Raw genomic sequence first — 15,368 nt, forward strand, 5'->3', positions numbered from 1 at the left:
AGCTGACCAGATCAGCTACATATAACATATAAGAGAAGATAGACTTTTATATAAAGCGGGGGATGAAGAAGGTATTGTCTCAGTTCTCACATCGTACGGAGAGATATAGTTTTAGGAAAGGTGATGTGAGTATGAAAAATAAGTTTAGAATCAAAAAGTGCCACCATATCTCTATGGGACAGAACCGATTTAACAAGCTGTGTTCCAGAGAGAGAGAGAGGGGGGGGGGGGCAGGCGTGTGATTCATTCGAGATTGTCAACATAAGTAGAAGTGATAAAATTAAGGATTTAAAGAGAAAAAGTGCTGAACTGCAGAATTATGCTAATGCTTTTTTAATAAGAAAGGAATCATATGGCTCTAACAGAGGAGTTCCATGGTTGAAGGATTCCTGTATGAAAAAAAAAAAAAAGGAAAAGAATAAAAGAAAGAAAGAAAGAAAATTGCCATGTGAATGTTAAGATAGTTTATTTATGTGATAACTAAATCCCTATACATTAAGGTAACGTTTCGAGAACCTTGCCGGAACCCATCCTCAGAGAATGTTCCAGCAGGCTTTCCGAAACGTTACAGGATTTAGTTATTACCTAAATAAACTATCTTAACATTCACATGGTATAAGAGTAGTCTTAATGGAAAACTAGATTTCATTGAAAACCACCACGTAGGGTCGTTCTCCAAGTATATTAAAATTATCTTGTATCTCATGAAAGTTTTATAATAGGTAAAGAAACACGGATTTCCATATCATTATTGTTCAGTTCTCAGTTAGTTTTGTTGTTACTAGGGCCTCAACATGTGGTGATAGGCCATAAAGAGTACATTTTACTTGTATTACACTTTATTCTTCTTCTTCTTCTTCTTCTTAGGTCCTTAGCTGGCAGCTGGGGGAGGCGGTTGGCCACGCAACCAGTATGCTGCTGTAGGTGCCGCAGGGTTTCGGACTTGCTCTGTGATGTTCTTCCATACCTTACGATCCATGGCTTCAGTCCTGGCCTGGTTAAGGTCGAGACGTTGGCTCTTCAAGTCATCTTCCACTTGCTTGGCCCACGTTTTCCTAGGCGCGGTCCGTTGGATGCTCCATTGGGTGGGTCGTTGTCTCCAAAGGAGTGTGGATGGTATTCTGTTCGTGCCCATTCTACATACGTGGCCAAACCATCTGAGCCTTCGCTTCTGGATTTGGTCGGCAATGGTTGGTTGCTGTTGGCATCTGGCGCGGATGGTATCATTAGTGATGCGGTCGCGAAGAGAGATGCCCAAGATCTGCCGCAGGCATCGCATTTGGAATACCTCAAGTTTGTTCAAATCCGATCCGTAAAGAAGAATGGGCAGGATCAAAGTCCGGAAGAGTCGGATTTTAGTCTTTGTGGAAATGTTGGTCCTCTTCCACAGACACCATTTGAGCGAGGCGAACGCAGTGGCCGCCTGTCCAATTCTGCTGTGGATTTCCATGGTGGATGCAGCTTTCTTCTCCTGGACCAGCGACCCAAGGTATTTAAAGTCCTGCACTTGCTCGATCTGGACGCCTTCGAGATAGATGGTGGCTTGCGACCCATCTGTTGTCAGGGCCTTTGTCTTACCAGCATTGATCTTCAAACCGTATGGCCGGGCAATGCGGGCAATGTCGTAGAGGATGTCCGTGGCTTCAGCGTCGTTACCGGCAAGGATAGCACTATCATCAGCAAACATCAGGTCAGTCACATAGTGATCCTTGTCATATTGTATGCCCTGTCTGTTTCTGAATGCTTGCCTCATAATGGCGTCGACCACGATGTTGAAAAGCAACGGGGAGGCTACATCCCCTTGGCGGACTCCAGTTTGGATGGTAAATTCCTCAGATAAATCGTTCTGGATGCGCACCTGGCTGGTTAAACCGTTGTATGCACACTTTATTACAGATTGTCAAGTATTAAAATAATCGGAATGACAATATTAATTGCATTATTACGAATATATATCGTTAATAATTCATGTTGAAATCTTAAAAGCAAAGCAGTAGCTACTTCACATTCGACACGGCGAAATCAATCAAATAGGTTTATACGAGAAATCATCCTGCAGGCTTATATTGCTGCAGAGATTTCAGCTTCATCTGCCTTTACAGCATTCAGCAAAAAGTTTTTGATTTATTCGTTTTGTGTCTCTTTCTTAAGTTTTGAGCACATATGCTTTTTGATATTACCGAACTGATTAGCCTGTATTTTTTATGAATGTTTCGTACGTTCTGCATATTTCAGTTATTTTGTTGATAATAGTAGATACTGATATGGATGTCTAATTAATAAATTCGTGAATATTCCATTTTAAATACTGACATTTATATTGATAATTTCACATTTATTGAAAACTAATTAGTTCTTAAATAATCGGTTTAAGTTTCAAATTCATATTTTATGAGTATTTACCGAAAAGATAAATATTCTAGTTGGTTACTTTCCCCTCTTGGAAATTAACGCAAATTAATCATAGATGTCGCCACTACTCATAAATCTGATATGTATACGTTTTTCGTGAAACCTCAGGATGTGTTAAATTCGATACTAATATGATAAAAACTCCATTTTTTTTACGAAGCTTACTTCTTCCAAAAACGTATAATTTAATTGAATGAAGTTATTACTTAAAAGACAGATACTGTACATATATTTTAACAAATTATATGAGTGTGTGTGTGTGTGTGTGTGTGTGTGTGTGTGTGTGTGTGTGTGTGTGTGTGTGTGTGTGTGTGTGTGTGTGTGTGTACACCGCCTATGTATCATGAAATAGACAAGAAAACACACTAAAAACCGGATAGATATTTGTTTGTGTTTTTGAAACTCTTTGGTTTTCAGCTAGTGCAAAACTTGTCCCAAGAATGATGAATGGTGACGAAAAAGGTTCTCCTCGAGAACTATGCATGAAACTGAAAATAAACGCAGATATAGAACACCCAATTTCATCATTATGATGATGAAAAAGGGTGCATAGCTGTGATCCCGAAATGGAATTTCAGTCGTTCCAGTGGAATTCACCAAACTTGCTTTTACAAAGAAAAGTATGATGGATTCGGTCATTTCAGAAAAAAAATTGCTTTTTTTTTCAGCATTCAGAGTATCCTTTGTTTAGAATTGTCAGCCCTATTATAACGAGGTTCTTATTAAATTGAAGGCAAGAGATAGGAGAAAACCCCACCAACTGTATCACAGTGATGGATGGTTTGTCTACCATGACAATGCTCCTGTAACACCCCCTCCCACAACACTCTATATTGAAGAATTTTTTGCTGAAAAAAAATATCCCTATCCCGTCCTCCATATTCATCTGATCTTGTTAATGCGGTTGTTTCTTTATTTACCAAACTTTAAAAGTGAAACTGAAAGAACTGATGACCTTTGATATGTTCCGACAAAGTTTCCAGAAGTGATTAGGAACGTTGGAACACTTGCCTATAGCCAGGGTATTTATTTTGAACTGTACTGCTTATAAAAATACTCTACGTACACTAATTTTATTTTTAGACAAATAGTCTTAGAGTGTTTTGATCAGACGTCTTAGGTTTATATTTTAGGAACATTTATTTAATAGCAGCAATCTATTCTTTCCAGAAATGACTATATCATCGTTTTTGTTTCATAAGAAATACAAAGAAAAGTTGAAACTGGTTCATACTACTTTCAGTTCCTATATTAATGATGAGTTAGTTTAGCTGTGATATATGACACCATTTTCAAGTTAATCCTATATATTGTAAACTGCTCGTGGTGAGTAGATAATATAACCATACATTGGAGAGCACCATCACGACCTCTGTCGGCAAAAGGGGGAGTTCTTTCCTCATGGTTCTTTGCCACTGCTTTGGAGCCCTTCCTTGCAAAGCACCCAAACTTCCTTTCATATGCTGACGATTTCAAGATGCTCGTGACATTAGATGATCCAGCAAAAGCTGATGCAGTCGCCTTTAAAACACAGAACGTCCTGGTTGAACTTCAGGATTATCTACGATGTCTCGGACTAAAGTTGAACCCTCAGAAAGCAGCTCAGATGACCTTCACAAAAAGGAAGACAAAGAATGAAATTACACTGAAAATCAACGGGACCGTCATTGAAAAGGTAAACTCGCACACCGATTTGGGGTTGAAGTGGGATGACAGACTAACCTTCAAAGACCACCTCAAAAGGGCCAGGCAGAAAACGCTTGCTGCTCTCTGGGCAATCTCACAGGAGCTGGCGGTCTTAGGCCTCGAGAGTTGATATTGGATTACGTGCAAAGAAATTTGATCCCCGTACCACTCTATGCATCTGTGCTGCTCAACTCAAGAGATTCCTTGGAACAGAGTATTGGCTCCTGAGATGGTTAAACAAGGCGATGGGCCACCCTTTTAACATCTCGCGGATCGTACTCTATGCAAACCTCTGCCTGAAACCGAGGAACCTGCACACATTGGCTCAACTCCTTTGTGGCCGAATGGATTCACCCGACATCTGGGAAGTGACGACAAACTCTCGGACTATCCAACGGACCCTGTGCAGTGCAACACCTTGTCCACGATCTTCACTACAAAACCTGCAATATCTAGGATCAGTGTTTCCGGCTAATACGGTCGGACCATATAACTCCCTCGGAATTGATGCCTCAGCTTTCTGCAGCTCGAAGCGCTACAGACAATACACCCTGAAAGAACTTTACAAAGCAGAACTATTGACTGTACCACCTTACCACCACCTTAACAGTTTTGAAACTTCAATGTTATATCATGTCAGCATACTTGTAAATACAATATGTGTTCATATATATTTTTTAAACTTAATGTGTTTATATATTTATTATATAATTTGAATATTTGTTATGTACGCCCCTCTAGCCGAACCAGGCCGTTCCGGGGATTGCCCACCGATGTGGAAATAAAAAGATGTTAATAATAATAATAATATTTGTATTATTATTAACATCTTTTCAGTCAGTTCCTAAAAGGGTAAGAAATTCCTTCCATTCAATTATCCTCCCACTGCACTTCTACTCTTTCTAAAGTAATTGAGTAATCAATTAACCGCCGACAACTCTTAAACTTTCTAGAAACCTTCCATTTGATCAACGATCACCAGTATGAATTTTGTCAGTGTCACTAATGATATTCTAGCTTATGTTACCCATGTATGGACAAATTCATTGGAAAAGATTGGTGAAACTCAAGCAGTTGCTCTTGACATTTCAGTGTTTTGATTGTGTTTGGCATAAAGGACTTCTATATAAGCTTCTATCTTATGGTTTTTCAGTTACTTTTTGTAATTGGGTAAACTGTAGAGTGTTTTTAGGGTCTAACGGCACCAGGGGTTCCCCCATCTCCGCTTGGTATACATTGTCGTGTGTTACTGTAAAGGCGAGAGATTTAATAAAGGGTATGGATATTGTGGAGTGGAGTGTTGTGTACCGTTGTTCATATGGCCATTTAGCCGCTGGACCCCTGCTGATGCCCAGTATTGCCCACACTCGGCCCCGTGGAGGCAGACCAGGTACACCAGTATTTTAAATAAGTACTTTGACAGGTAAAATACACCTAATTTAAAATACACCTAATTTCCTGAGATTTCAGTGGCTAGGACCTATATGAAAAAAAAAAAAAAAAAAAAAAATTGCAATTTTCGGGGGTTAGTACTTTAATGAGGTTAGGTGTCCGAAAGAGTGATGCACGGCTAAGCAGTCAAATTTTAAATTTAAATTTTGATTGTGTGGGGCGTACGTTGTGGTGTTTAGAAGGAGTTGGGGGAGAGACTGAAGGCTGGGGGGAAAAGACAGAAATATGGGGGTCAATAGGGAAGACGACCCCAGGTAAGTCAGTGGGACATGCACATGTCCCACCAGAAGGAAAATATGGGGGACAGCTGGGAGGGGAGGAGACGGGGAGGCCGTCCCCTCCCCCCTGCCAGGATAGGAAAAGAAAGTGGGCCAGGCAAGGTGCCCAGTCCAGATCGCCTGTCGGGTATGTGGCAGCAGAGCTGTTATTTTTTTTTTTTAGGAGCATTAGCAGCTGAGGCCATATTGCTCCGGGGATATGCGATGGTAATTCCCTGACCTTTCCGCATCCTCCGTATTTGATAGTCACGGGCTCGAACCCTGGTCTAATCAAGAAGCGTGTACTACGCACTGCTGCTCCTGCCCACCTTGCTACCGAGGCGCCCCAGCAGAGCTGCAGTCATGATCAAAGAAATGTTCAATCCAGGTAGGTCACAGTATGGATTATGGTTTCCTCTCAGTGGAGTAGATCCCGTCCGGTGTTGTGTAATGTGGTGGTTTTCGCTCCTAAGGTGATTGCAGTCATTTCAGGTGATTTTTCTGACTTTTGCATTTGTCGTTCTTGGAATCAGGTCCCGTCCGGTGACTTGTTTTAGTTGAGCAGGGTCAGGTAGTTGTTGGCACTTGGCGTTGTGGTCACAGTTTGAGCGACCCGTTCCTGTTGGTTGTGCAAGGTTGAGTCTGTCATTTAGTCTGCATCTCGTCAGGATTTTATTCAAGCATGGGTCGTCGAGCCGTCCAGGTTTGTTCCTTCAGGTGCAGGTATGTGATATGTGCTCGGTGTGGCTTTGTCGTTTAGTTTTGTCACTGTAAAAAGCCTAAGCCAAAAGCTCAGAAGGTTCTAGTTAGTGTTCCCTATGGATTGCGTTTAGGGTTCTGCGTCTGGTGAACAGTTCTTGCGCATATATAGTCAGGGCCTTATATTCCTCCAGTGAGTCCAGTAGATGCATCTCTTGGTTCCTTGGGAGGTAAGTGATTTCCGTTATTAGCCTGCAACGGAGGTCTTCGTAGTGTGTACAGTTATGCATGATGTGAGTCCATGTTTCAGCTTCGCCGCAAACGCAGCTTGGGTCGTCCAGGATCCTAAAGGAGTTCAGTTTCGCACTGAATGTTCCATGACCTGTTAGCAGGTAGGTCGTGCAGAGGCTGGGTTTGAACCAGGTTGTGGACTCAGGGTACACCCTGTCAGTGTTGGGTAGGAACTTTTTTGTGATTCTCCCTTGGTCGTTGTGGACCAATGATCTTGCCATGCCTGCTGCAGATGTCATTGGAGTCTGTTTTTTTTCCGCTTTGGGGTTAGTTCTTGAGCCCACTGTAAAGTTGATAAAGGTGGAGGTTTGTTATGTTGTTATTTGGTTTTTAGGAGCATTAGCAACTAAGGCCACATTGCTCTGGGGATATGCGGTGGCCATTTCCTGACATTTCCGCATCCTCCGTATTTGGTGGTCTCGGGCTCGAACCTAAAGGTGGAGGGTAGTCATTTGGTAATGTGGTAGGAAATGCCACAGCGGGTGATTTCTAGATCCGGGGGCCCCCGGCTGGACCTGGAGAGCGTTTGTACTGGTGGGTGGTACGGCAGGCACGGGTGATGGTGAGTAATATTGTCCTTTGGGTGGCGTCCAAAGTTCGCCGGTTGACGGCCATTGTAGTTTTACGAAACCTATTCGGAGAGGCATAGACTATTGCTGGAAGGAATGTCGTTTTGTATTATAGAGACAGGGTGCGCTTGCTAAGCTCCCAATCCCTTCTCGTTATTCTAGACACTAATGCCGAGTACTTCCTAATTTTGGCTCTAATATAGTTCAAATGGTGTTTGAAGGAAAGGTTAGAATCCAGAATAACTCCCAGGTATTTCAGTTAGTTCCTCAACCTGACAGTTCTGTTTTCTATTTTTATTTGTGGGGGTCCCCTGAGGTCCAGGGATCCCCTAAGCAGGATTGAGGAGGTTTTTTTCCGATGATATTTTCAGTTGATGGGTTTGGGCCCAAGCTTTTAGGGTCGTCAGGGCCTGGTTTGCCTGGCCTTCCAACTGGACTCTGCTGTCCGCAGCAACCGTCAAAATAAGGTCGTCAGCAAAGGACTGGGAGGAGATGTCCCCAAGATCAAGGGCGAGGAATTCGTCAAGCACCATATTCTACAGGAGCGGCCCCAGAACTGAACTCTGGGGGCAGCACCTGCAGACAGGCCTGGTCAATCTTCCATAGGGTGCAACAACACTGATCTTCCTTTGTGCGAGGCATGATCTTATTGTTTTGAAGAGGTTCACGGTAACGGAAGTACTACTGAGTCTGGCCAAGACGCTCGGCCACCAGGTGGTGTCGAACGTCCCGGCAAAGCCAATAGAAATGACCAAAAAATACTTCCTCTGACAAGTGGCCACAGCATCCATGCGGTTTCTGAGAGCGTCAGCGGTTGATGACTGAGGTTTGAAGCCGTATTGTGTGGGCATAGCAAGGTTCGCTGCTTCGTAGTGCCTGCAGATTCTTTCGTGCAGTAGTTTCTCGAACAGCTTACTGACTACAGGCAGCAGTGCAACTGGTCGATAAAACCCTGGCGTCAGGAGATTTGGAAGGGTTTTCTAGGATCAATTTCACGTTTGCAGCCTTCCACTGTGTTGGGAAGGTACCAACCGGGAGGCACCAGTTTAAAAGAGAGAGAAGCAAGTCTGGTGTGAATTCTGCAACTTTCCTTATGTTCCCAGGTTCCAGGTTATCTGAGCCAGGGCATTTCCTCTTTTTGATAAGACCTGTAGCCAATTGTAGTTCCTTCAAGCTGAAGGCCGGTTCCTGTTGCTCTGTATCATACGCCTTGTTTCGGCGCAAATTTGCTGTTGCTCTGGTAACATCGGAGTATCTGTGTTTGGATAGATGTTGAGTATGGATTAGTCGCATGTGGTGGTGAGGGTGCCCTGTGCAATCCTTATGGTGGAGATTACTTCACCTCTTGGGAACTTGTTTGTGGTGACTCTGTACACCACTCGCCAGGGATCTGTGTGCTAATTATTATCTTGTTTTCGTCTCTTTATCACTTCCCGTCTCAGGGATTGGATGTCCTAGGTCCACTATGGTACTGATCCCTGTGTAGTGTTTTGCGTTTCGTTGTTTCACTGGTGCTAATTATTATGCTAGTGACTTTTCTTTGTGCATCATTTGGGTCAGTTCGGTGGTTCATTTTGGCCAAGTGTTGTGTCGCAGCAGGCACAAGCAGCGCTCGGAAAAGGTTCCAGTTGACATTTTTAACATTGAATCGGTTTTGCATTTCTTTTGGCACTGGTGATCTAGCAAGAGATCTGATTTGGTAACTTACCACTCTGTGGTCAGACGTAGTCCACGAGTCCTGGACTGCCTAGTCTGTTACATATCCGGCGATGTTCCCTGTTACTATGATGACATCGATAGTTGCCTTCCACAGAGTGTATCCAGTTTTCTCTCTGCGAGTAATGGTAGATGGTTCTCTGTCTTCTAACTTCTCCACGTCTTCGCCAATTTTCGGTTCCTTCTCCCACTCTTTTCTCTTGTATTTTAATGATCTTCTACTGACCCGAAATCTTATTCATAGTTTTGCTGATAACGCATTGCATTCCACCTTCCATTTTGAGAAACCTTGCCCTGCACAAACAGCTTCAACTTGTCGAATATATACTATCAATCCCTAAAGGCTGATTTCCAGGTAATTCACCATTGGGGCAAAGATAACTTAGTTGATTTGAATTCTTCTAAAACTCAGTCCTGTGTTATATCTGGCAAAAAGGATTCTTCTTCTGCTCCTACGCTTATTTTCGATGACGCTCCAATTTCTAGGCAAGATCATATATCTCTGTTCGGGATTACCCAAGATCATATATCTCTGTTCGGGATTACCCTGACTTCTAATCTTTCTTTGCATAAGCACATTACGAATATTGCTTCCTCTGCATCTAAAAACCTGGGTTTTCTCTTTCGCTCTCTGCGTTACTTTTCTTCAAAATGGCTGTTCATTCTGTTCAAATCACAAATCTGCCCTACCATGGAATATTGTTCCCACATCTGGGGCGATGCCCCCAAACCTCTGTCGGGCTTTTAGATTCCATTCAAAAGAGGAAAGTTAGGTCAATTAACGACTCATCTCTAACAGTTTCTCCCATCTCTGTTTCACAGACATTCTGTTTCTGCTGCATGCCTTTTCTACAGATACTTCCATGGGTACTGTTCCCCTGAATTGGCTTCTATAATTCCCGTGCTGTCTTTCAAAGCAGTCCGAACAAGTGCCGCAACCAGCCAACATCCGTTTACTGTCCAACTTTAAATTTACAGAGCCAACTTTTCTTCATCTTCATTTATTCACATATCTTACATTTTCTGGAACAACCTCCCTTCATATGTATTTCCCGAAAATTACTATCTAGAGAAATTCAAGTTTAATGTCAACAGGTATTTTCTTTCATGTCAACCCTCAACCCGTTCACGATACTAAGTACTCTAGGTTTTAATATCTTTCGTGCTTGGGGATCTCAAAAAAAAAAAAAAAAAAAAAAAAAAGCATACTACAGGCCGGAAAAAAAGCGTCTCCAGATTCTAAGAGAACTTGATCCACTGATATAAAAAAAAAAAGGAGAGAGAGGACCCAAAATTATAGAGAGTCTATCACATCTTCGCTGAATTTTGAAATTGTAGTAATTTAATGGATGGCATCATATGCTATCTTAAAATAAGTCCTGTTCATTTTAAAATACGATAAAAAAGACATACGAGATAATACATACATTTTGTTTCGTTAGAAACGTTTGACAAAGAGAATTTTTCTTATAATAAATTTTGCTTTCCTTCTTAAGAAAAAAGCAGTACTCTCCCATTATGATAGTATCCCTTGGTACTGGTTTTCATCGTGGATATGTCCTGATGAAAGCTTTCTCCTCATCACTTACATTCTTTCAAAATTTTAGTCAAGTAACTGAGACGGGAGTGAAGAAAATAAATTTTGAAAGCCGTTTTCTTCCCAAGAAATCCATCCAGATCTTTAAATGATCTCAAAGTTGCTAATTCAGTATCTTGTGTCCAAATACATTACCTTTGAGGAATTTCTTTATTTTTGAGGCCAGTGGAAATCCTTTCTTTCAGTTTTGGATCTGTTAAATTGGTAAACACTCCCCTTAAACAGCACAATCCTCATCCTGCCTTATCTAGATCTTTAACAAAATTCTTCATTAATCCAAGCTTTATATGCAAAGGTGGAAGAAGAACCTTTTTTTTTTTTTTTTTTTTGTTCAAACAGTGGAACATATTTTATATTACTTCTCCTCGTAAACGTTCCTCCTCCTTTTCCCAATGATGCACAATATAATGTTTTTCTGTTGTGTTTGCATGACTGTCCTACAAACATAGCAAAGAACAGTGTTTTGTGAAACCTCCTTATAAACTATCCAGTAATCAAATTACCTTAAGATCACCAGAGACATTCCAAGCAAAGTCATGATACATTATTGTACTGAGGATCTTGATGGTACTTCCATTAAGTTTCTTTCCAGCCAAACAACATGAATTAGAGGTACTGATGGCAAAGCATTTAGATTGTGTGGAAAAACTGCTTTAAACATAATTTTGTTTAAAAGCAGTTTTTAAAGCAGCAAATGGTCAATAAGTATGACCATTTGCTAGTGTTGTATCCAGAAGACCACTAAAATCCTTACAGAAATACGGTACATGTCTTACTTTGAGCTTTTGTTGTAAATTATCCATGCACGTAACAGAAATTGTCATTCAGGCACTTCCTTTGCTTCTGCTTAAATATTTTAACAATTCAATGTTGACCAAAACACAGAGGAAACAAACATTATACAGTAAATAGGATTGGTGGGTTGACTTTTGAATTCTTTAGAATATTTTCCGAAGGAACTACGACCATAAAGTTTTAGGTGTGTGTGTGTGTGTGTTTGTGTGTGTGTGTGTGTGTGTGTGTGAGAGAGAGAGAGAGAGAGAGAGAGAGAGAGAGAGAGAGAGAAATTTGTATATACAGGTAGCTCTCGATTTATGTCGGGGTTAGGTTCCCGGGGGGACTGGCGCAAATGGAACCCTTTATATAATGGAGTCAGTCGGAAATCACAGGGTTAGGTTCCGGACACCAAAAATTTTACCCACCACTTTGCATCGATCGTTTTATTTTATTAGCATTCTTCATAGTTCTAGTAATAGTCGATGGAGGCATATTAATAGCCCTACACACATTACGGCGGCTTTCACCAGATTCCATCCTCCGAATATTGCACTAGAATTCAATGAACTACTTTTACCAGATATGGCGTCTCTTTATTCTATTAAATTAAAAACTTCATAACACTATGGCAAAAACGGCACACGACTTAATATTTATATTTAATGTGCTATTAATATTTAATTTATTAATAGCACAATTATAAAAAAATGTTAGCGTAATAAATTTCCAACACATGTAAATAGCGTAAACAACAACCAAGTGAATGCTTCACAGCATTGACCTTTACCACCCGCATCCACAAGTGGCTACTTTGAGGGAAGGAATCTTTCTCGTCTCTGATACGGATGCGCTAATTTCTGATTGGCTCAGATTGTCCTAAATCACATGAACAGTGCATGATACATAGCACAGTATGATGCCGATGAATTTTGTCTGACGATTTTAAACTTTCAATTTATAAAAAAATTGCAACCCCCCTTCCCCCCAAATTCCAAAATAAATAAATAAAAATAAAAATGCCATTGTGGTCTGTGATTGGCGCTATTGCGAATCGGCGCAAATCGGACCAGCTCAAAACGAGGGCTACCTGTATAATCATTTTGCCTGCCGTCATAATTTGGGGCTTCATTAGACTGGCCCAACCCTGCCAACGGGAAGTATTTTTCAACTTATTTATTTATTTATTATTCAATTTATTCCATATGCTTCACCCCTGAACAGCCTTCAGCTAGGAGGGTGCCTATATACATTTGTACATTTTGACTTAGACAGCAAACATAGAAGTCGTACATAAATTACACATATTATTATTATTTCTATTTTATAGAAACAGTTTCTATATAATATTATGAACATTAGTTTCTTTATCCAACAAACATCTAAAGTGAGCAAATATAGCGGATAAAAATATATACAGTGACACGAGCAAAAGATAGAGACATATAAACACATACGCGTCCTAATGTGTGCACATACAGCCAATACATATACATACAAAACACATAATGATTTAAAACAAATTAATTCTTCAGCAAAGTAGAGTTCATGGGAGATTCCATCCTGAAGGAGATAATCAGGAAACTTCTACAGTTGTATGTGGTGGTACATGTCCTGTATCTTCTCAGATCTGTACGCTTTCTCATCACAGAACTTGTGGGGATCAATCTTCAGGGTGTTGTACGTTTGGAGGATGTTAGACGGAAAACATCTTCTAAGCATAGTTAAATTCTGTAATAAGCTTCTTAGGGGAATCCATGAACTATTGCAAAGGACGCGGGAAAGCCTAGGACCTGCAACAAGATTATGGACATTTGGAGCGTCAAAGCGATCGGTGAGGAGTTGACAGAGATTACGCAGATTTCCTGTAATCAGCAACTGATTCCAAGGGGTGCAACCGAGGTTAGCATACATGATTGATCTCGAGATGGTGAAAGGGAGGCCATTAACACGGTTCAACCACCTTAAAATCCAGTACTCGATACCCATGAATTTTTTGATGTTAGTGAGGGAAGCAGAGGACCAGATCGTCGAGGCATACATGGGAATGGGAACAAGACATGTTTGTATGTAGTGAGTGGCAAGTTTTTGGTTGTTTACTCCAGTAAGTTCCTGTCTTATCGCCCACATTGCTGACAGAGTTTTTGCTTTAGTGTTGGCAAAGTGCTGTTGGAAGGTCAGGCCTTCATCCCAGGTGAGCCCTAGATCAGTGTGATGAGAAACCTTTTGCACTCTAATACCATTTATGTAGATGTTTATGTTCATCTTCTTCTTCAGGTTGGTGAAAGACATTTGTGCTGACTTGGTCGGATTTATGGATAGGCCAATATTCTCAAGATAATGGACAAGTTCTTCTATTAGGGCAGTGGCATGGGCGTTGATTGCTTCAGATTTGTCACCGTGTTTTGACGAGATGAAGAGTTTTATATCATCTGCGTAAGAGCTGCAGTCAGGATGCGTAGATAGGAAGGGGTCCAAAGCGGCAGCAAAAAATAGTGCGGAAAGGACGCCACCTTGGGGGACTCCTCTGTAGACGACGTGGTTCGATTGGAAGGTTCTATGTTCTACTCTCAAATGCCTTTGTTTGAGAATGGAAACGATGACTTTTAATAGGCCTCCCTGTATTCTGAAGTGCCTTTCAAGTATTGTCATCAAGGAATTGATTGAGACATTATCGAAAGCAGCTTTAATGTCTAAAAATACTACATCAATCTGTTCTTTGGCGTTCAGAGTCATTTGGATCCGAAATAGGGTGTCCATTAGATTAGTCACAGTTGATCTCTTTGGAATCACAGTGTGTAAATATGGTGGTCTTTTATGGAAAAAATACATAACAAGAATTGGCAGCAGAGTCTTCTCGAACAATTTTAGTAAATTGCAGCTTATAGAGATTGGACGAAAATCCTTCTTGTCTTTCGGATGTTTGACTTTAGGCACAGGTTTTACAATATAATGTTTCCATATTTCAGGGATAATTCCAGTGTGTAGGGTTTCTCTAAATATGTGTAGCAAGACCTCGATGATGAATGGACTGCTTACTTTCATGATGAAGAGGGGGAACATATCAGGGCCAGAAGTGGATTTATTTGGGAGACTATTTAATGCCTGAATTACATTTTCTTTGGTTATGGTGATTTCTGTTAGTAGAGGTCTGATATCAAGATTGGATCCGGATGGAGTCATGTTATTCATGTAATTTACCAGCCAACTGGTATTGTCTGGTGCGAGAGAGTTATTCTTTAAATTAGGGTCTGGAGAGATTCCGAAGATACTGTTCGCCCATTCCCTAAATAAAGTTTCATCCATGGTGAAGTTGGTATTCTTGTTGTTAACTTCGCACGGTGACTAATTCGAACCCAGGTCTTTTCCTTACACCCTGTTAGTATACAGGGTGAGCCACTTGTCAGCCCTTTGGAGAGTTTATGTTCAAATCCCGTCGGGGTGTGAAGAATTGTTAACTGCCATTCCACTCTTTAAATCATCAGCAAAGTTGACAACTTCCCCTGGACCCCTGATTCGTCAGTAGCTTTAATTCATCAGCAAACGTTGACAGCTTCCTCTGTACTCCCTCATCAATTTCATTAAGGAAGATGAGAAACAGAAGTGGCTCTAGTACTGATCTCCGAGATATACCACTCGCTACACTAGTCCACCCTGAAGTATGACCATATATGACCGCTCTGCCTCCTATATTTTTTTTTTTTTGGCTATCCCTTGATCCAACAAAGGATCTTGCCTTTGATCCATTTTATATAATAGCCTTTCATGCGGATCTGTATCAGAAGCTTTACTGAATATTGAAGGTAAACAATGTCAGAGTTGTTTCTTGCATCCAACTGTTGTATGACTTCTTGGTAATAATTAATCAGATTGGTGAGGCAAGGCTCTTCACCCATGCTGTGATGCCATTCATAT

The 15,368-nt window shown here is 41.0% G+C and overlaps 1 protein-coding gene across 1 annotated transcript in view; it reads right to left on the reverse strand.

Moving 5' to 3' along the window:
• Positions 1-15,368, reverse strand: part of LOC150089170 (uncharacterized) — a 437,035-nt gene that overhangs the window by 249,760 nt on the left and 171,907 nt on the right. The window lies entirely within an intron of this gene.

Source organism: Mastigoproctus giganteus, chromosome 2 (genome assembly GCF_048544385.1).
Source record: "Mastigoproctus giganteus isolate SK-2022 chromosome 2, ASM4854438v1, whole genome shotgun sequence".
Lineage (NCBI taxonomy): Eukaryota > Metazoa > Arthropoda > Arachnida > Uropygi > Thelyphonidae > Mastigoproctus > Mastigoproctus giganteus.